The 21355-nt window shown below is 42.4% G+C and overlaps 1 protein-coding gene across 2 annotated transcripts in view; it reads left to right on the plus strand.

Annotated features, from left to right (window-relative positions):
• The first annotated feature begins 445 nt into the window (after nucleotides 1–445).
• Nucleotides 446–21355, plus strand: part of rnf152 (ring finger protein 152) — a 59925-nt gene continuing 39015 nt past the window's right edge. The window contains exon 1 of one of the 2 annotated variants that reach the window (XM_085763202.1): nucleotides 446–866. The gene's annotated coding sequence lies outside the window, so the exon portion shown is untranslated. The remainder of the gene's footprint in view (nucleotides 867–21355) is intronic. The other variant, XM_085763203.1, reaches the window with a different exon arrangement.

The following is a 21355-nucleotide window of genomic DNA, read 5'->3' on the forward strand; positions in this document are numbered from 1 at the left end:
ATAGGAACATTAGCAATAGGAACACACTTGGGTTGGGTAGCAGGGGGGCATGAATACTGGGGGTAAAAGATCAGAGGTACAACCTGCAAGGCACCAGAGGAGCCAAATGGAGAAACTGGGTCATCCAGCAGGGTAATTTGTGTAAGAAGAGGGGCAATTAGGCCCCATTTGTGCCTCTTTGTTATCATACAAGGGCAGATATAAAACATGGAAATGCCCCATTAGGTCACTTCAACATGGCACTTAGCCCGGAGAGGAGAGAGCGCGCGCCTCTGTTGTGACTTTAAAAGTGAGAGTGAGAGCACAAAGCCTCGTCAGGATGGACATGTTTTTGCAGTGCAGTCGGAGCCAGCGCAGCCAGCGGAGCGCAGCAGCAGCAGCAGCAGCAGCAGCAGCAGGACTCACCGCTCACCGCCCAGCGCACACTGCACACCGGACCCAGCCGGGGCTGACACGAGAGCGGAGGGGGAGTGGAGGGGTTGAGGAGGGGGAGTGGGTTGGTTTTCATCCAGGACCCGAAGCATGTAAACGCGTGTTGTGCGTGATTTTTTTCCCTTCCTGCTACGGCGCCACGGCGCGGAGGGGGAGGCTGAGCCAGTGGAATGAGTGGGAGGGCTTTACGGTGTGTTTTTACGCCGCTTTGAAAACATAGGAGGAAAGAAGAAAAAAAAAAAAACAGGGAGCAGCCACGCCGCCCACCAAACAAGGCGAAGCGCGCATCAACAATTTCGCAATCGCTGCCGCTGCCCCGTTTAAATGTACTGGAGGAGCGGAGGAGGGCAGACACCCGCAGACACACACACATACACACACACTGACAGACAGAGGACTGCTGCTCTTATCCGACAGAGGAACTATAACAAAAGGTGAGCGCTGTGTTTGTCTACCTGTCGTTAGAAAAAAAGCCATGATCTACAGTATATGGAGCGCTGAGGGAACACAACAAAGTTATTTCCCCAGAGCAGGCATCGCTTTTGTTTTTGCAGAGAGAGAAAGAGAAAGAGGCAGGGAGCAGCATCCCCCTTGTTTGGCTTTGTCTGCACACTTTTGTACGAAGCATTGTGTTCAGACAGTCGCGCTAAACGAAATGCATTTATTTGGAGTCAGAATTAATTTTAAGATGATGATCTTTTGCATGGAATCTGGTTTTAATGAACTTTAACAAAAGACATGTGTTTGGTTACATTTTCATTTTTTTCTTTTTATCTCAACCAGTTTGTTCCTCTTTGTTTCACTATCTCACATCCTTTGTGTTGCTTTGATCAGTGCCAATGCCATTATCACCCATTGTTTCACTGATTGGATCAAAGTAAACTTTTAATTCACTTCCTCCAGACAGGAATTAAACCTTTTATATTGTGTGTATTGTAGTGACCCCCTGCTGCTGTCTTCCTCTGTTATCATCTGAAATTGAAGAGCCAAGCTGGGTTTTTTTTTCTTCTTTTTGAGAGAGCATCTTCACTGTCAGCCACCTCTGGAGTGGGAAGTGGTCAGGCAGTAATGAAGTGCGGTTGTTTCCTCTCTGTCTACAGTGGTGTTTTCAGATACAGGATTAGAATTGATCAGTGCTCCAGCTGTGCCGCAGGCCTTCCAGTTCTTCTGCCAGATGTTGCTGGTTGTTTGGTTTTGGAAAGAAAATAATAATGATTATAAAAAGAGACATTGGTTAAATTGAGGGTTTTCAGCAACAAAATGGTAGAAAGGTTTTAATAATGAGACCCTGAATGCTGTTTGCCAGTTTTATCTGAATTTGAAGTTTGGTTGCACTCACTGCATCTCTAATTTCCCCCATTCCATTTGTATTTAGGTCTCCTTCCTCTTCCTCAAAAACCTTGTAATCCCCTTCCTTTTTCCCCACATAAAGAAGCTTGATTTGCTGTAGCTGGACTTCATCCAACATTTAGGATGTGTCAACTCTTTCTTAATTCTCTTCTGACTTAATGGCCTGCAGGATTACTGTGCTCGAACAGGAGTTAACGTCAGTTTGATTTCTTGTTCTGTAAGTAGTAAGCCTTTACTGCTTTGTGAGCTGTTTCCTCTGTGTCTGTTAAATCATTTCCTGCAGGTTTTGCTATGATGATGACATACTGTACGCCAGATGACAGTTATTTCTGGCCATTGTGTGTTTGCGTACAGCTGTGCGACCTACTGCCTGCTCCCCTGCTATCTAAATTAAAAGAAATCTATGCCTAAACAAGCTGTGAGTGAGCTATTAGCCGGGCTACACTGTTGTGATGATGCACGTGTGTTCAGATTAGCGCTGCGGTACAAATGCCAAACATTTCCTGGCTCTAGAAAATGGAGGATTTGTTGCATTTTGATTTTTTCCCCCCTACATTGTGGTTAATTGAATACCTTTGGGGTTTTGGTGTGGTGTGTTGTTTGGACAAAACAAGGTATTTGAGGACGTCACAGTGGGCTTTGGGAATTTATGATCATGGCCTCATTAACCAGCTAGAAGGCCCAGGGGCAAAAATAAGCTGCTGGGCCCCAGTTATCCCACAGTTCCTCACTGTATCCTCTGTAAAGGGATGACCCTGGTGGTAATTTGACTAAACACAATTTTCAAGCACAACATGGATAAAACCAAAGTCTTAGAACTAGATTTGGACAGTAGAAGATACGAGCCATGTTAAAAACACTGGTGGGAGCAGCCTGTGAAACGATTACATAATGTCTCTTGTGGCTCTTGAGGGAGCTTCTCATAGTGTGCTTTAAATACTGATGATGTTTTCATGGCCATCTTGGGAACTTTGTGAGTTTTTAGGGAGGTTACAGACTGAAGACATAGATTTCGAAAGATGTCAGATGGGTCTGATAAGTGTGTTCAGTTGCTTTTGGAGCTGAATTGATTATGGGATTTCACTCACTCCTAAATGAGAGAGCATGTTGCTTTTCTTTGTCTATCACTGTTACGTCAGTGATATTTGTTATTGACACCAAATGTTTATAGGGTTTTGGACTTTTGCTTGAACTAATCAAGACAAGAAGATGTAATCATTGACCCTGATAAGTTCTGAAGGTGAATTTCCGACATTTTCTGGTTTGATGCATTTTACTCATTCTTTGTTCACCTGTGTCTTGAAAGTTTGGGACTGTCTAGATACAGTATTTTGCTGTTGCTTTAAAGCAGTGTTTTTCAACCTTGGGGTCGGGACCCCATGTGGGGTCGCCTGGAATTCAAATAGGGTCGCTTGAAATGTCTAGTAATGGAATGTTTTTTTCACTTTCACAAATAGAAAATTGAGTTCAAATAAAATGTAGCATATAAAAGTATCTGAGCTGGTGCATCTTGACTGCACATGATCGCAGGGTTGCCAGAAATTTGTGATGTCAAAATGGGGTCACGAACCAAAAAAGGTTGGGAAACAAAGGCGGATGTTGGCCAACGTCTTTGAGGCCCTGGGGCAGATTGTCCTGACTTGGTCCTGATGGTGGTGATTGTTTGCCACCTTTCTTGAAGAACAGTGGATAGTGTAAAACAGTTATCAGTCGCAGGCCTAGTTCAGATGAGGTGTCAGTGTGTACATTGTTGTCAAGTGCAATAACCGCACAGGGATCAGCGCCGATGACTCATGAGGAGACAATGTCGTAACCAGTACAAACAGCTCTGTGTGTTACAGTAACAACAAAATGTCAACAGTTCACACTGCTGGGTTCATCCAGGAACAGTGTTACATTTCCATTACTAAGAGATAAATCAAGGATTTTCCCAAGGTGAACGTCTGCAGTTTGTATTCTTTGGATGGAACTGTTGGGGGAAAGTTATCTCAAGGAAATTTAAATCGAATGCAACTGGACTTGGTTATTGGTTATTTATTATTTTAGTTGGGGGAAAGTTTACACGGCTGCATTTCTGTCTCAGCTTTGTTAACACTTGCTGATTAGAGAGCGTTTCTCCAAACAACAGTCACATGAATTTATAAGTTGCTTATTTATTGGACCGTGCTTTGGTGACCTGTCAACCTGCCAGGTTCCAGGTTTTGGCGGCGAGCTGGGAGTAGAGGGGGGTGGGGTCCGTCAAAACAAATGTGACTGCACCCAACTCTCTAAGTGAAACGTGACCGATTTGACTGGGCTATTGTGTTTGTACAGCCTCAGATTAAATGCAGGATTTTAAACATAAAACCCCTGTCTGTTATTGTTCCTTAATACTTGGGACGGAAGACAAACATTTTTGGCATCCAAAGGAGACCAATCCCAATCCTACCTGGACAAATAACTAAATAACCAAACAAAAACAGTGAATATTCCTCTAAGCCTCTCATAGATTTGGCCTCGGAGTAATTTCAAAGCTGCTGCGGCATTCGCTGAAACATTGCACTCTTTGTTTTAAGCAAAATGTGGAACAGTGTGAGAGAGAGCAAAGGTCTGGAGCTGCAGTGATATCAAAGTTATTCAGGTGGATAAGATAACATCCCTTGGTATTTTAGTAAAAGACGGTGCCTCTAAGTTTGTAGCAACAGTCTGGTTGAGGGTTCTTCCCTTGTTGAGCGATATCTGTGCCCCGGATGTCAGACAGGGTTTTCCTGGTTTGATGTGGACGAACTTGGCTGACCTGCACAAAGCCCTGACCTCAATCCCATGGCATTGGGATGAACTGAAACGCCGACTGTGAGTCAGAACTTATCACCCAGCATCAGTGTTGGACCTGACTAATGCTCTTGTGGCTGAATGGGAGCAAATCCCTGCAGCCGGGGTTTTAAAAAAATCTGTCAGAGAGACTGATTCCAGGGGAATGGAGGCTGTTAAAGCTGCAGATAGGTGCCCATTGTCTTGGAATTGGATGCATAACAATCACATGGAGGTGTTTTATTGTCCTCACACTTCTGGCCTTGTCGTTTAAGATAATAACAGACTGGATGGTAGGATTGTAAAATAGTGCACAATAAACACCCTAATACTATCAAATCTCGTATCTCACGTGGCATCTAAATGTGTTAAAGTGCATTATGTCTTTGCCCATGCCATGTTCATGAAAATGGTTATTGTAGAAGAGGAGCTCATGTCCAGCTAACAAACCTTTCTGGGCATCAGAGGCAGAATCAATGAGATTTTAAATGAAAAATACATCATTTAAAGGAACAGTGCCCTTGTTAGAGCGACTGAATTCAGCTGTTGCAGCCAGGGCGACTAAATCTCAGGGGGGGAGCATGTCACCTTATATCACCTACACTTACTACTGTTTATTCGGCTTTATCTCACGGTTGCCTGATTCCTTGTTGTATGAGCAGTTAAAAGGGAATGAAGGCAAACATATCCTTTGGGTTTGCTCAGGCACAGAGGTTTAGAGGTGTTCAAACTGAAGCTGCCTTTTACTTGCTCCCTTTTGTTCATATAGACTATCTGGCAGTCACTGAGTATCAAATTAACATAGCCTATTTAAATGCAACAGAGTCATGGGAACATACTTTTTGAGCATTTTTATGTATTTCTTTTGAAAACAAGGTTCTGTGGCCTAGTTTTGAAACATTTGACTCCATTCATTAAAAAGCATGCAATTTAATGCGTCAATGAATAAACAAACAACCAAAAAGAGAAATAATAACACGCCATTGCCCACTATCAAATAACTGGCATCTCCTATGTAAGAGGATATGCCCACTTTTAACCATATGTAAACAGACAGTATGAAGGTGCACAAATAAATCAATGCATTAGAATATGCAAGCTTGGAATTGTTTAAATTAAAATGATACACATTAGTCTTGAAAAGATCAAAAAAGTTATGCTTATTAGGCTGCTCAAAGCTAGGTATAACATAAAATAAGCAAATCTAAATGGATAAATAAAGAAATGAAATGCCTATAATTTAAGATTTGAAATGTTTAAAGGACCAGTGTATGTGTGATTTATTGACATCCAGTGGTGAGGCTGCAGATTGCAACCACCTGAGTACCCTTGTCCTCACTCCAATCTACAGTGGCCTTCAGGTAACATAAAAAAACACCAAAACCCACATATAGACCTGCAGGAGTATTGTAGAAATATGCCATGCTCATGCTAACCTGATGAAAATGAAGCAATTCATAGCAATTATAGACTAATGACAACAAACCTCTGAATAGTATGTCCCCTTAAATCCTACGCACTGTTCCCTTAAATGGTAATGGTCAATTTCGTATTTTATTTTTATTGACTTTTTTTCTTTGGACTATGATAGTGGTTACAATACAACACTGATCTGACACATTTTGCCTTAAGCAAAAAACTTGCAGCTCCCATGATTTCTTAGTTGTTCTCCATCTGCTGCTGTTTGGATATTGCACTGCACTACACGCAGCCGCGCTGAGAAATGTGTGCATCGACCTACAAGTGAATCTGATTAAAGATTCAAAGGATATGGATTCAATATCTGTAATAACAAGCAGATTAAGTAAAGTGCAGTCTAAACACAACCCTGCTGCTACCGCTCAGGCTGGTTAATCCCTCTTAACATCCTCTGGATAAGTGCAGGAAACACACAGTCAAGCTAACGAGGCCGAGATTAGCTCCTGAACTTCCAGGCATTTTGTTTTTGTTTTTAAAAAACAAGCCGCAAACAGTAGGAGGGAAGAATGAGGCAGACTTGATTTCGGCCTTGTTTGTAGTTAGCGCATCAGTTAAATAAATGTTGACAAGCTGTTCATTAACTAGATCAACGGTTTCATGTTGGTCTCAAATTGAATATGTCGAGCCGATGTTACTGTCGGCTGATGGAGGATCTGCTGGCTGCAGGATTAAGATGACGTCCTCCATCCACGGATATGTATTTCGCCCGGTGCTCTTTGTTTCCGTAACCTCTCTGGAGACGTTCGGCCCGGCCCGGCGCATCCTCCATACATCATTTACCACTTTATTATCCCTCCTCCCTTTTCTTTTTTTCCCCAAAACTGCACTTTGGCTTCATTAATTTCTCCTCTCCCAAGACATTGGCAGGTCCGCTTCCACCTTTCCCTCTGCTTCATTTGCATCTTGGCTCCACTCGGCTGCCCAAGTGTTTTCTGGGAGTCAGGTGGCTAATTGGTTCCCATCTGTTGGGAGAAAGCGGCCTTTACGGGATCGTGGGTAATTTGTGTCAGGAGTTTTACCATATTGAATTAGTTTTCTTCCCTCTGTCCAGAGTTCAGACTCATCCTCTTGTTTTTATCTGCTCTAGCGTTGCACAATTTTTCATAACATGTTTTGGTCCCACATTCTGATAAGGAGCTGTTTATTGATGGAGTTCAAGTTATAATAAATAGTATCTTATCTTATCAGTGGTTAATAAGTTGGACACTGATCTCATATAGATTAGTTGTAATCCAATTTCCTTTCCAATGAGCAGATTAACCACCTCTGGAAAACAGCTGTAAGACATCTGCATGACAACACAGAAGGTGTTCTTATTTATGGCTCCAAGCATTAGTGAATGATTTATTAAACATCAACAAATCCATTAATTACAGATTGTGAATGTTGCCTCATCAGGAAGTGGATAATGTTTGTGTCTTCAGTAGCTGTTCAGTTGTTTCTTTACTTGTTCATTATTTTTCAACCTCTTCGTCGCTGCCGTTTTTAATTTCACCGTCATTATCTACAGTGGGAGTCTCTTTCCTGTGAACAGATAAGGTTCAGTGGGAGGAAGTTGCCAGGTTGAGAAACTCAAAACAGGAAGTTAACAGGAAGCTGTGAAACGCTTGTTTACACAGACAAGAAGACCACAGTTTGTTTACCCCTGCACTGCCTGTGCTGCTTCATGCACCATCCTGTGTAATTAACTGATGACTGACATTGATTTTCATCATACATGATCAAGGTGATAGGGTGATATTGACAGTGGATAACATATTAGAGAGGAAATGTCCTCATGTTAAAACACGAGATATAAAATGAAGATATAATATAAAATTAAAATCCATGTGCAATAAGATAAATGTAAAGTAAAAGAGAGTCATGTAAGAAATGTAAGTTTACTGAAATGTAGCACAAACCGCATGTTTTTTTGTTGTGCAAACTTCTTCTTTGCTGACTGTGTTGCTCAATTTAATCTTGCTCATTTAAATTAAATTCCCCTTTTCTTCTTCCGCTTTTGATCTGAAAGCTAATAATTTACAGTGTCATTTATCAAGGTAAAAATATCAACTACCCTCTAAGAGCATTTTCTTTTGAACGAATGACAAGGCTGTAATTTCGGTGTAACATCAGTAGGACTTAACTACACCACCTACACCGGTCTCCTGTTATGATACAGTGTTATATCAGTGTGTTTGGTGTCAAACAGCCGTTGGTGCTGCCTCTGATCGTTCACCTCTCATGACGAGCTCTTCTCCGCGGCCTTCACCTCTCCTCCATCCCCTCATCGCTCTGCATATGTGCATTTTTAATCACGCTGTTCGTCACATGGTCCTCGCAGAGAGAGCTGCCGCCACCGCCGCCGCCGCTGCTGATGAATCAATTTCAAGCTCTTTTTTTGAGAGCTTTCCTGACAATTGATGGGGTGCCAGCGTTGACCTTCTGTAACGAGGTAAGGTCTCCGCATCTGCCAGCCACCGAGGGTGGGGGAGGGAAAAAGCGGGAAGGAGAGGGTGAATGGGGCAGACTGGAGTACAGAGCTGCATTACCTGGGTAAATTTAATTTCCCATAAAAAAAAAAAAGAAGTGGGAAGGGAGAGGGAGAGGAAGAGATGAGAAGCGGATGAGGTTTAAAGTGGCAATTGAGGGAAGATGACGAAAGTAACGGGCAGGCCTCCAAGGTTATCCCGCAAATTGAGACTCTTTTGGAGAATTGCACACATTAGTTGACGTCTTATTAATGCAGTTATTGTGTTTTTACTTGTTTGATATCAAGGGTTTGATTGCCTGCAGCAGGCTCGTGAGCAGATACCGCTGTGTCTCTCTTTCCTGCTGCCTGACACTCCATTTGTTTAGCCGCTCTATCTTAAATGACTTGCATGCACACATGGGCATATTGATACACCCGCTGACTCGTCTATCTATCCTTAATGACAGTATTTAATTTTTTTTTTTTCTTTTCGGGTGTGTGGATGTGGGAGAGAGAAGCCGTGAACCTGTGGCATCTGGCTCGGCTTGTTTCTGCTCTTGCCTGTGATTCTGGAGAAGGATCCAATTTGTATCAATCATCGTCTCCCCAGTGTTCCCATTGTTTGGTGGGTGTCTCCTCCGATGATAGATGCTGTTGTTTCCGTGCGCAGGATGGATTGTAAACGGTGACGAATGGTGAAGGCTAATGCATCCTCCGTTGTCAGAGGGAAAATCATTTACCTTGCTTTCACAACCCATTAAGTCCACTAGGAGAAGGAAAGTTAGATCTTCAAAGAGGATGTCGCTCTGTGGATGTCAGAGGGAAGAGTCCAGGCTGGAGGAGGTCTGTGTGGAAAACATATAAAACAAGTTTCTTTTTCTGTTCATTCATTTTGTCTTGACGGTCCTAAATCTAAAGATAATTCATTTACCTTCATGTGGGATAAGAAAAGAAGCCGATAATTCAATTCTTGTCTAAATTAACAAAACAGTCGCTGATGATTGTTCTGTCACAACACCAGGGATGCAAACAGCGCGCCGAAAAGCGAAACTCGCTTTTTTCATGACCAATTAGGTGACTTGTGTGAATCGTTCAGATCCGAAGAGTTTTTGTTTTGAGGGGGGGGGGTCTCAGCGTCTCAGCTGGGGTCAGTAAAAATGTTTTTCTAACAGGCTGACAGTGACAATCACGTGAAACTGAGGCGAACTCATTCATGGTCTCTGATTATACTGATAACAGCCGACCTCCAATGTAGACGCGCGACATGCGCGCTCATTAAAGCGGCGCGTATCCGCGTGCAGTCGGTGCCGTGCATGTCCACGGCGCACAGCTCCACGGACATGCACGGTTCCCTACGTTGCTGTGTCAGGCAGGTGTTTCCACGGAGCTCTGCCCCGTTTCAGAGGTGAAGGAAGCCCTACGTGGAGAGACGTCGCCTCCGCGATGTAGAATGTGTTCAATTAAAGCAGATATCAGTGGCACGGCCGTTTCGGCTAATGCTGTGTTCAAGGCAGGCTTTTGAAACCGTAAGTTACAGCTTCAAGTCACAACTACGACTTGGTAGCGTTCCAGGTAACCCGTAGCTCGTGTTTTTACCGTCCTGTTGTCTGTGAAAGTTCCCTATAACGGCCACTCGTAACTTCCGACCCGTGAACTCGTACCAGATCGAACTGGTATGACTTCACAGGAAGGAAAAACACAAAGTACGAGTTTCCTTGAACGCACCATGAGTTAGCAGCCCCCGCCCTTGTCAGGCATCAATTGGTCCTCGTGCTACGTCACCACATTCACGCGCATCCCTTGGCTGCACACACAGCCCTTCATGCCGTTCTCTCCCCTCATTGGATAACACTTGTATCCCACAAGGAAAATTTTCTCCTCGGGTTACAGCAGAGCAGAGTGACGGAGAGACTCGTGTTTAGGCTGAAATACTTCATGTAAGTGATTGCTGACGGAAAATAGGACTATTTAGGACTTATATTAACAAAAACATTCCACTGATATCTGCTTTAAAGTGAAACTAACACATTATAGAGGCCTATATGTCCATTAGCCTACACAATGAATGAAACATCCCATGTCTTTATTTATTCAGTTTATTTTAATAGTAATAATTATGACTAACCCCCCCCCCCCCCCCAGACAATTCCTCTCTTTTTTGGTCCTGACCCGTTTGCATCCCTGCAACACACAGATTATCGCAAATGAGTTTATAAGAAAGTCAGAACGTCTGGAAGTAGAAAACCTAAATTTAGTGACTTGTAACAATAGAAAACAGCCTTTATCGTAAATTCTCAAATAAAAGATGAGTCTCAAATAGATGCCAGTCTCCTGTACTGGCTGGGTCAGATTTGAGCAATGTAAAGCTGGTTTCAATTGGAAGCTTGGTCTATTTCTATTTTCTGCAAGTTCTTGTCAATGTACAGAACCTCTCAAAGCCCACAATCATCAGTTTGAGCAGTTTCTAAGCTGCTTCATTCATTCTAGAGTTCTCAACAGGCCTGAAAATGAAAACTCAACCCAGTCCGACCCATGGGGGTTGAAGCTCGGATCAGATGCGGCCGGACTCACAAACATTAATTCTTGGTCTGGATGTGGCCAAAAAAAGGAAGTCTGAGGCCTGAACTGAACCGCGTTATTTCTTTTTTCTTTTTATTGTGCAATACAAGTGACAAACATAAAGCAAACATAAAGACATGACACAGCACAAGACAAGAAAGACATGACACCGCAACACAGCAGCCAAAAAAAGTAGAGAGTTAAATAAGAGATAAAATGTGATAAGAGAGAACAAAACAATAGAAGAAGAGAATAAATAAGTAAAAAAATGAAATAATAAACATCAGCAGCCAATCAATAATTGTTTTCCTTTCCCTTCATTTCCCTTCCCTTCCCTTTCATCCTCTCCCCTCCCATCCCACCTCAATTTTGATTGGTGCTGATTAAACTTCTAAATGAATGCTGTTCTGGATCCAGCTCTTTCCTTCTATTCTTACTCTTTTAAACAGTAAGAACAGAACAATTTGACAGTATTTTCCATCTTTGCTGAGCATAAGATTTGTTCAAAATTAAACAAAAGCCTGTCCCATATAGACGCCTGTCTCAAATATAAGCTGGGTACAGTAAGTTAGGCAGTTGAAACAAATTAAAGCCCAGGCTTCTATTTGAGAATTTACGGTATATTCTTTGTTGGATGAAAACTTCTGAGTAAAGACACAGACTCAAAGTTATTCTCGTCTTTAAAGCACAAGGATCCCTCCGGTGTGCGCCTGTTTCGTGCACATCTGCCCACGAGCGCTCACAAAGTGTGTTTGGCCTTCAGGACGAAGGTCTCTGCTCCTCTCAGACTCCTGCAGTCTGGCGTCGGACATGTGTCACTGGGCGATTCGTCCCCCGAGGACAGACTGCGAGGTGTCATCACACCTCAGCACTCCTGGTTGTTTGTGGAGCACCTGAGAAATCCATCCGCCTCGGCGACGTGGAGCGTACTACCCAGTCTGACCTTCTCTTTAAATGGTGAAATATTTGGAAACGCTTGACAATGAAAGTTGGTGAAATACTTGTGAAGGTAAAACTGCTCATTAGAGTGAGCTGTGAAAAGAACATTTTGCAATCACTTGGACAATAATTGCTTATGTGATGAGAATTACTTCAATTTCCTGAACACAATGAGGCTGCTGACAGAATAGCTGCATAAAAAAACAAACCCCTCCCTCATCTATTTAAATGAGACCGCTGCAAAACAGAAAACACACTCCAGGTAGAATATCTCACCCTATAGACTGAACAATGTTAATTCTTCCTATCAAAGTGATGCTGCTTTTCATTGACACCATGGGTGCATATACTAAAACATATCAAACATTACAGACAGTCTGCACATTACAGATGTTCCATATGTTTTTTAAGTAGGTTACTATTTCTGAAATTTGGAAACCAGATAGGGAAAGTGGGAGGAAGGTAAATGATACATCTGTAAGCAGCTGTTGAATGAATTCCATACTTTCAATGGTCAAACACAACCGGCTGTGCCTTGTCCTCCATCTGACCCGATGTCTGTCTTGTTTCTCTCTAAGTAAACAAGGCACTTGTTCTGTTTGCGGAAGAAAAATGGAGGCTGAACTACAGCTGCCTTTTAATAATGTTAGCCCAGCAGGGAGGAAGTGGAGGCATAGAGAGTGGACATCAGTCATACAGCTAAGTTTAGGATAAAGGTGAAGTGGGTTGAGCTCAAATGAATCCAAATATATTACATGTTAGATTGAATATTCGCTCAAACATATTTCTTTGTGACATTTAGTGAATGGTATTCCAGCTAGGATACCTTGAATGGTGTAGCAGCAGTATGGAAACATTTGTATTAATATATAAGGTCATGCCATTTTTTGTCTCCATTTGTCCAAGTTGGACACATCTAAGTAAAGCTTTATGTGTGCAAAATGTGCCCAAAATGCATAGATATAAGCTAAGTAAGTTTACAGGTTGTCTCACAATATATGTAATGAGTAAGCATGGAAATATAGTAAACACTGACTTCCTATCCTCTGTGCTAATGCAGGGTTTAACAGTAGGATGTGTTTGAGAGTAGTTTTGCACTGGAGCACAAAAAACTCAAATCTTGTCTTAAAGTTTTAAACTTTTTATTTTAAAATGGGCTTAAGGCAAATAATTGCCTGTAAATAATTTGCAAGGATTTGCACTCTACACTCTTTTGCCTGATTGTGTTTGTACAGAATACAGAAAGGCTCCACTGAAGAGCAACTGGCAGTGCCTTTCCATGAGAGCTGAACCCAGGTATATACTGGTGCCTTATATTAATTCATCATATTCAAAATGTATTTCCTGGATCGCATTTCATCGTCTTCTCACTAAAGAAAAAGTCTTTTTCTGAACATTTTGTGATGCGCAGTTGAATTTCCCCATGCAGGTACATACCCACAAATAATTTACTGTAGTATTCATAAAACATGGCAACAGGCAGGCAACATTGCAAGACAAATCACTGACACCGCACATGGTTAGAATACTGATCATATGAAGCCACAGACCTGTAGCGCGAGCCTTTCAGAGCCGTTAATAAATGTTTTTGTTCATAAACCTCAGGAGTAATTGGCTTTTATGAGCGAGCGAAGACCGGAGGAGACTCCTTAACTTTGCAGCCATAATTGTTGTTATTTAATTTGACAGGGGCGTGGTGGCGCGGCGCGTCAAATGATCCAGATATGATTGACGAGCCGGAGCGTTTACGGTCGATTTACGGCGAAAGAGGGAGATGTGCGTCGTAAACACCGAGGATTAACACAATCGGCCCGGGTGCTGAGCGTTAATGTGTCACTTTTGATCAGATGCCGGTGGGATGGCGGACCGGTGGGCCCGGTGGGTGGGGCGCTCGTCAGTGGCAGATACGGAGGGTGATGGATGTGCCGTATTTTAGATGGATGACTCTGTGTAACATCACTGAGCTGTGAAGGTCCGCAGTACATAACCTCCTCCTCCTCCTCCCACGGCGCAGTGAATGATGTATTGACAGAGCAACACAAGACCCCCCCCCACCCCCGGGAGTCATTTACAACGCAACACAGGTGACACAACACCTGACCTCCTGACCTTTTTAATAAAACAAAGGATGAAGTGCAGCCAATAGACTCATCACTCCGCTCGCCTCAGGTGCAGCCCCGTGTCCGTCAGACGACCAGCTTTGCATATAGATTAAAGCGTGATGAATTATAACCATCCATTCTCTGAGTCCCGCTCTCTGATTAGCGCCGTCTGCTCGCCCGGTGTGGTTAGCATCAGCTAGACGCCTGACCCACTTTTCTTTTATTCCAACATCTGGGGCTGTCTGCCTCTGCAGCTCGCGCGAGCCTTCATTATTTATTACGGGGACATGACTTCATGGGAGCATCATGAGTAAAAAGAACACATGCAGCATATGGCGACTTAATGATTTTACCGCGGCTAAGCTAGGCAGAATAAATTGATTTATCTTGCTGAAAAAAAAAACAACAACAACAACTCTGGGTCTGTTTTCTGTGTCCTGTTTTTCGCCGGCCAGGTAAGCAGATATCTCTCGGCCTCTGTTGACATGTAGCAGCCACAAGCGTCTAATTTTACTTTCAGATTTGACTTGAAGAGTGAATTTAAAACCAATTTCACCTCATAGAAAGAGCTGTGCAGTGGTGGCTTGGTTGAGCTAGGTGTAGCGTGCACATATATATTTTCTTTTTATTCCTGTCTCAGGCTCTGGCAGGCAGGGGGCCCATGAGAAGAGGTGTTAATATGGTTGTTATCCCGGGAGGGGAAGGGGCCTTTGTTAAAATGTATTTTTTTCCAGGGTGACCTCCCCTTTCGAACCTGGCAGAGCTTGTTTGGGGACATTCTGTGGAAAAGGGCTGCGTGCTGTGTTGTGTCTGTAGGGTAGAGGAGTCACAACACACGCCTGCTGTGATTGAGATTGTGTTCTTCCTCATTTTTTTTTTCTTCCCAGGTACACAAGGACACAACCCCTAAAGGGATGTGGCCTGATGGAACCTTGGCAGTGAGTTCCAATGAGGACGGAGAGATAAAGGAGAGGAGGAAGACGAGTGATCAAGGGAAGTTGAGAGGAGAGAAGGCAGATGAAAGGGAGGCAGTATGACGCGTGTAGGCAGATGAGCAGCTGGGGAAATAAAGTGGCTTTTAACCATGTGAGGCACAACACTGAATCTGTCAGTCCAACACTTAACCTGAGTTAAACATCTCAACTCCATATGGAATAGTGGGGTTTCCATCCACCTATACTTATTCACATTTTCAAAAATTGAAAAAAAAAATAAAAAAACTTGGATGGAAGCGCCAGAAATTCGAAAAAAGGCCGAAAGTTCGCAGAAAAGTTTTTACGCTTGGAGGGGATGGATTTGTCAGCGTATGATAAAAGGAAGTGACTTTTTGCTATGGAAACAGGTTTTGTGAATAAACGATGACTGGACCGGATATCACGTCACAACTCTAGCCTATGCTATGGTTTCAAAAAATGGCGCGGAGGAAAGTGGAAGATATGTGTGGGGGGGACGAAGAAACTGAGATTTTTCTACAATTAATAAAATAAGCCAACATTATTCAATACTTGATGGAAAACAGCAAAGAAAGCATCAGAGCTCCGAGCTTCTGTGAGTCGAGATGCTGTCACCAGATGTGAAAATGACCCATTGTTTCATTTTTCTGCTCGTAAGATTCGTGATCACACACGTTTGTTTTCACTTTGGTACAAACAGTAGATCCGTGAGTGTCACGTTTCCATGACGACTGACTGGAAAAAGACGCGTGGTACGTCATGTTTATGTGACTCCAGATTGTAAAAATCTCATGGCAAGCTCTTCTTCCCCCAATAATTGCAAAACAATAACGAATGGAAACAGGCATGATTTCGCATTTCCTATATGCATATTTTCACAAAATTCGCTCAAACATTTTGATTCACCTGACAACAGTAAATTTCATACAGCGATACAAACACATCAAACTTTCAGCTAGTATTCAGGTATTTACTGCTGGTGCTGCCGCTTAGCATGTAGCTACAGGCTGCGCACGTCACGCGCATGTCGTTGCTCCGGAAACGCCCCCGGAGGTAATTGAAACTTCACAACTTTATTTGAGGCCAGAAAATAAACTGTGACATAATCGATTATGGCACGTTGCCGCATCGATGCTGAATCGTGCATGTCCCGCATTGCAATGCATCGCCGAATCGATTATTGTTGACACCCCTACTGTATAATCACCCTGAGTTGCCCCGATGTTTTTTTTTTTTTTTTTTTCCTTTAGCCTACTTCTGGTCAAGATCCACAAATGTCAAAGTTGTGTTTTCACTTCAATGCAACAACTGATTTCTGATCAGTTTTGCCCCTTTATTTGCGATTAAATTACTTCTGCGCATCACATGAAAAACTTGATCCTTTATCCTTTGTCCACCACTTCACACATTGAATCATATCTTTCTGTGCCTGTCTGTCGCTCCATCCATTCACACCATAATAAAGACGTACTGTCTTAGATTTACCACAGCTCAGTCCGCTCAGCGCTGCCAGCGAGCCTGTCCTCGTAGCCAAATTTATAAGCTTGGCAACCATTCCACAGATCATTGTTGGACATAAAACAAGTCATGGGTGGTGGGGATGGGGGGATGAATATTTTTCATTTCTTTCATTTTCATTCAGAGAGGACACAGTCCTGAGACAGGTTGTCGAAATTAGATGTCACATGTGTGATTGCCTCTGATACTGATAGACTCGTCTGTCACATAATGTCACAGGGGAATGCAGTTTTTTAATGCAATCCACATTCTGAAAATGATTTTCCACGTTATACAGAGGGGAGAGTATCACTGAGAATTTCACACATGCTCATACTGAGATAACTTAGTAGAGCAGTAAAAATATACATCCTCATATCGCCATGGCCACCAGGGATTCTGCAGCAGACTCCCATTTACTTCATCCAGCAACAAATCCTCCACTGGGCTTCTAATGTGTCTTTACTGCCATGGGGAAGTGCTTCACTGACTTTACCCCCCCTCTCTTTTCCTTTTTTTCTGCTTTACCTGTTTTTAAGTCTGAATCAGCACACAAACAGAATGACAAACTGGGCCAGGCTGCTTCCCTCTCTGCTACATTAGGCGTCTCAGTGTCTGTGTCTCCAGAGCAGCCAGCTTCACCCTGCACCTTGCCAGAGGGGAGGTTGATGGTCACATGTGGCACAGAGGGAGCTGACCCTTTTTGACACTCACATACACAAAGACACACAATCACATAGATGTAAGGGTTGTACGTAATGATAGTTTAAAGGGTTTAATGTTTGCCTAATCAGAAAGTCATATTGGAAGTCGTGGATCTTTGTAGATACGGTCCATTTAAAATTTACAATAGGATGCTTTATGTTTGTATATTCTAGCTCTGGCTTTTATAGATATGCTGATATGAGGATTTTATGGCCTTTTTTTATTTCATTGTACTGAAATAGGTAGTAGATGGGGCATTTATGTTGTTTCTATGTGTTCTCTGCAGTTTCCTACAGTCTAAAGACATGCACACTGAATATTGCAAAGTGCCTATAAGTCTGTGTGTGTGTGTGAGTTTGTTTGCCTCTATATGTCAACCCTGCAATAGAATAGGCACCTGTCCAGGGTGTAACGCTGGGATTGGCCGCAGACCAAGGCGACCCTGGTGGAATAGCTGATAGACAGATGAAGTTGATAGTTAAAGGGATAGTTCACCCTAGAATGATATTTCGCTCATTATCTACTCACCCTCATGTTGACTAAGGGCTGGAAGAAGTTTCAGATTCCTCCGTGGCTTCTCTGAGTTACAGGGGGTCTCGGCGTAGCAGTGCATGTCCATATAACGGTTGCAAAGGGACACCGGAGCTCTTCGTAAAAAAACACACACAAAAAAACATCCAAATACCTCCATGATGCTCGTATGTAATGTCCGTCTTGTGCTGAAGCCCCAAATTGCGTAATTGTCCCGAAAAAAATTAAATAAGTCTATATTTTAAGCTTGTTTGTAGCGGAAGCTTCTCAAAGCTCCTCTTCCTGGTCCGTCCAAATCTTGCGTGATTCGCAGTAACCGCACTGACGCATGCTGACGCCGGCGCAAATCACGGATGGATGTTTTTTTGTGTGTGTTTTTTTACGAAGAGCTCCGGTGTCCCTTTGCAACCGTTATATGGACATGCACTGCTACGCCGAGACCCCCTGTAACTCAGAGAAGCCACGGAGGAATCTGAAACTTCTTCCAGCCCTTAGTCAACATGAGGGTGAGTAGATAATGAGCGAAATATCATTCTAGGGTGAACTATCCCTTTAACAGGATTTTGACAAGTTCGTATATTAACTTTCCTATGACCAAGATACACTCATAAACACCCAAGATACAGCTTTTTCTGAAACTTTCAGTCACACCTCCTGGGCTTCATCGGAGGATGGGCTTTGCTGAGTTGTCATGGAGATGAACCACTTGTAAAAAGGACCACTTGTGATGTGATTAACACGAAGCCATTGCCACGACAACTAAGTAACCTTCAGCTGATAACAAAGACCTTGGAGCAGAGTTGAAAGCTGGTGACAAAATGAATAAGTGAACCTTGAGTTGAGATTTGTAATTATCTTTGTGGAAGTACTTCATCCGAGCCCTAGACTCAACTCTAACACTCATTGACAACTTTAATTTGACACTGAAAGTTAATTTTTTTGTAAAATGTATTTGACTTGGTATGAATGATCCTGTTGCAAATGATGCATTTCTGAGACATATCACTTCAGATTATTGTTAATGCAACAATGTTAATGTTGTATTCTTCTAGCTTTTAAAAGAATATTTAATTTTATTGGAGAATAAATTAAACTTCTTATGAATCAGGGTGTTAAAGATGATTGATTTTTTTGTAAATTCACAGCTTAATATGGTGTATAGTAAATTACTTGATGTATTTAAAGAGTGGTCATTAATGAATATGCATAAAATCAGTTTAAACAGAAAGAGACTAGCTGCAAGTGAATAACAGTGTTAATTGAGATTAGTAACAGAGAAGAACAGGAAATCCTCCAGAGTCCACTAGATCCAGGAGGTGGAGAATAGACAGAAAATCCTGGAGGTCTAGTGATGATTGGCATCACCAGGACATGAAGTGACATTTCCTGTAGAAGACTAAAGGCAGAGCAAGATCCTCCTCACTGAACCTTTGTTTGAGCTTCATCTGTGTTTCTTTTCACGGGATTCACAAAAAAATCTCAAAGTGCTTATTAGAGACTTGCTCAAAGATGTTGTTGGATTCAGGTGCTGCTGCTGTTTTTCAGTTTGTGTGTGTGGCCATGGTTTTATTTGCGATGTCTGTGGAACAATTTGTTTTATTCAAAATGAGGTGGAAAACAAAAGGACTTTGCTGCAGAGGTGTTTAGCGAGCTGTGATAAATCCACCGTTATTAACAGACAAAGTGAACATTGTATTTGGAGCGCACTTCAAATCCAAATCAAACCCAGTCGCTGCCTCTAACTGGCGTTTAAACACAACACATAGTCACTGCAGAGCATTTAAGCAGAGGACGGTTTTAATTTGTGTAACGGGCTGCTTTATTGTGGCTTTGGTGGTGTAGTGAATCATTAAAAGGAGGCATGTCAAACACATCAGGTGGACCTCCTCTTTCTGCTCCAGACCCACGCTTGTCTTTGTCTTAATGGGATGTCTGATTGTTTCCCTGCTTGTGAGCATGTTTCCACACAATTTGAATTAATTGGATTGTAAATTGATCCTGCTTTGGAGCAGAAACCCTGGAAGCCGGAGTTTTGGCTGCATAGAAGAGTTTAATCTGAATACTAAATGTTATTAAAAGGCTCCCCTGCCTCATCTCTGTAGGACAGTGTGTACCTGGTAATGAGAAAAAAAGCCCCAAGGGCCTATTGCATTCTTTGTGCACCATCATGGTATAATTCAGTAATTAATTGCCTTAGTGCCTGGATGGTGCTGTAATTGAATTTAATTTGTAACTGAAGATAAACAGTATGACTTGCCTTCACAAGATGTTGTGACTGCTGCTGTGCTTGTCTTTCTATCTGGGAAAAGCAAAACAGGAGGACTTGGAGTCAGACTGTAATGTTTTTATAATGAATTGATAAGAGCTCCAGGGTTATGCAGTGGCACATGTTCCGGAAAACACTTTCATATATTCATTTTGGAAGAAATCGTTGCCTGAATGTAACTTGCATAGGGAGAATTTATAGAGCTGACACTTGAACAGTGATTTTCATTACCAAACAGTCGCTGGGTTAATGATACAGTCTATAAACTGTCATAAAGTGGTGACAAAATGCTCACACAGCTCATTATGATGTCAGTAAACAGCTTGTTTTGTCCAAAGCCCAAATACGTTTAATATACAATGATATAAAATAGAAAGACAGCAAATTCTGACATTTGAAAAGCTGGAACTGTTTCTTTTTAGAGTCAATTCATTTCTATTGATTGGTGAATCTAATGATCTCCAACCTTTCTGACTTGCAGTGTCTGAGTTGCCTGATGCGCCCTTTAGGTCCAGGATCTTAAAATCTCTGATGGGGAGTTGAGAAGCATCTGAGAAAAAGCTGCGGATTTTTTCTATTATTGATTAACTTGCTGATCATTTATATGACCAGTGGTATAAAATATGTTGATTTGATTGACCAACAGATTTTATCTAAGATAAAAAGAAGCAAAGTTTAGAAGCTGTAACTAGAGAGCTCAAGTCTTTTTTGCTCTGTACCTTGATTCATCAACTATTCGTTCCAGCCAAATTATTTTTATGCAACATAACTTTAATTGAAGACTTTTTTAAACTTGTGTTTCGGTGAGTGTGAACTCGCTCCAGCGGTGGGAGAATTTTTAAACCTCCTCAGCTTTTGTGCTTCACTATTCTGAGTACAGCACCTCTGCTTCTCATCCTGCCTGCTCTGCTTACACAGCCGAGGCTCAGAGGAGCCGTAGACGCTCCTCACAATGTAGATGACAGGATAAAAAGAGAAAGAGACAGAGTGGCGGAGAATGAATGAGGAAGGGGAACGGGGAGCAAAAAGAATGGAGGGAGCGATAGAACGAGAAGGGAAAAGGCCAGGGAGGGAGGATAAGCCATGTCTCCCTTGTCTTGACATTTCTCTCTGTCTCTCCTGGGAATGAATACCCCGATATAAATGTTCCAAACTGATGATGGAGTGGAGCAGGAGGAAGAGGAGGAGGAGGGAGCAGAGTGAGGCTTGTTTGATGTGCATTAGTTATTACGTGTTGCAGAGTCGGCCTATAATTTGGTTTCAGGTTGATGTAATTAAAGCGTTGGGGCCTCAGCAGTTT

Source organism: Trachurus japonicus, chromosome 20, assembly GCF_045865225.1.
Source record: "Trachurus japonicus isolate A0001 chromosome 20, Traja_1.0".
Taxonomy (NCBI): domain Eukaryota; kingdom Metazoa; phylum Chordata; class Actinopteri; order Carangiformes; family Carangidae; genus Trachurus; species Trachurus japonicus.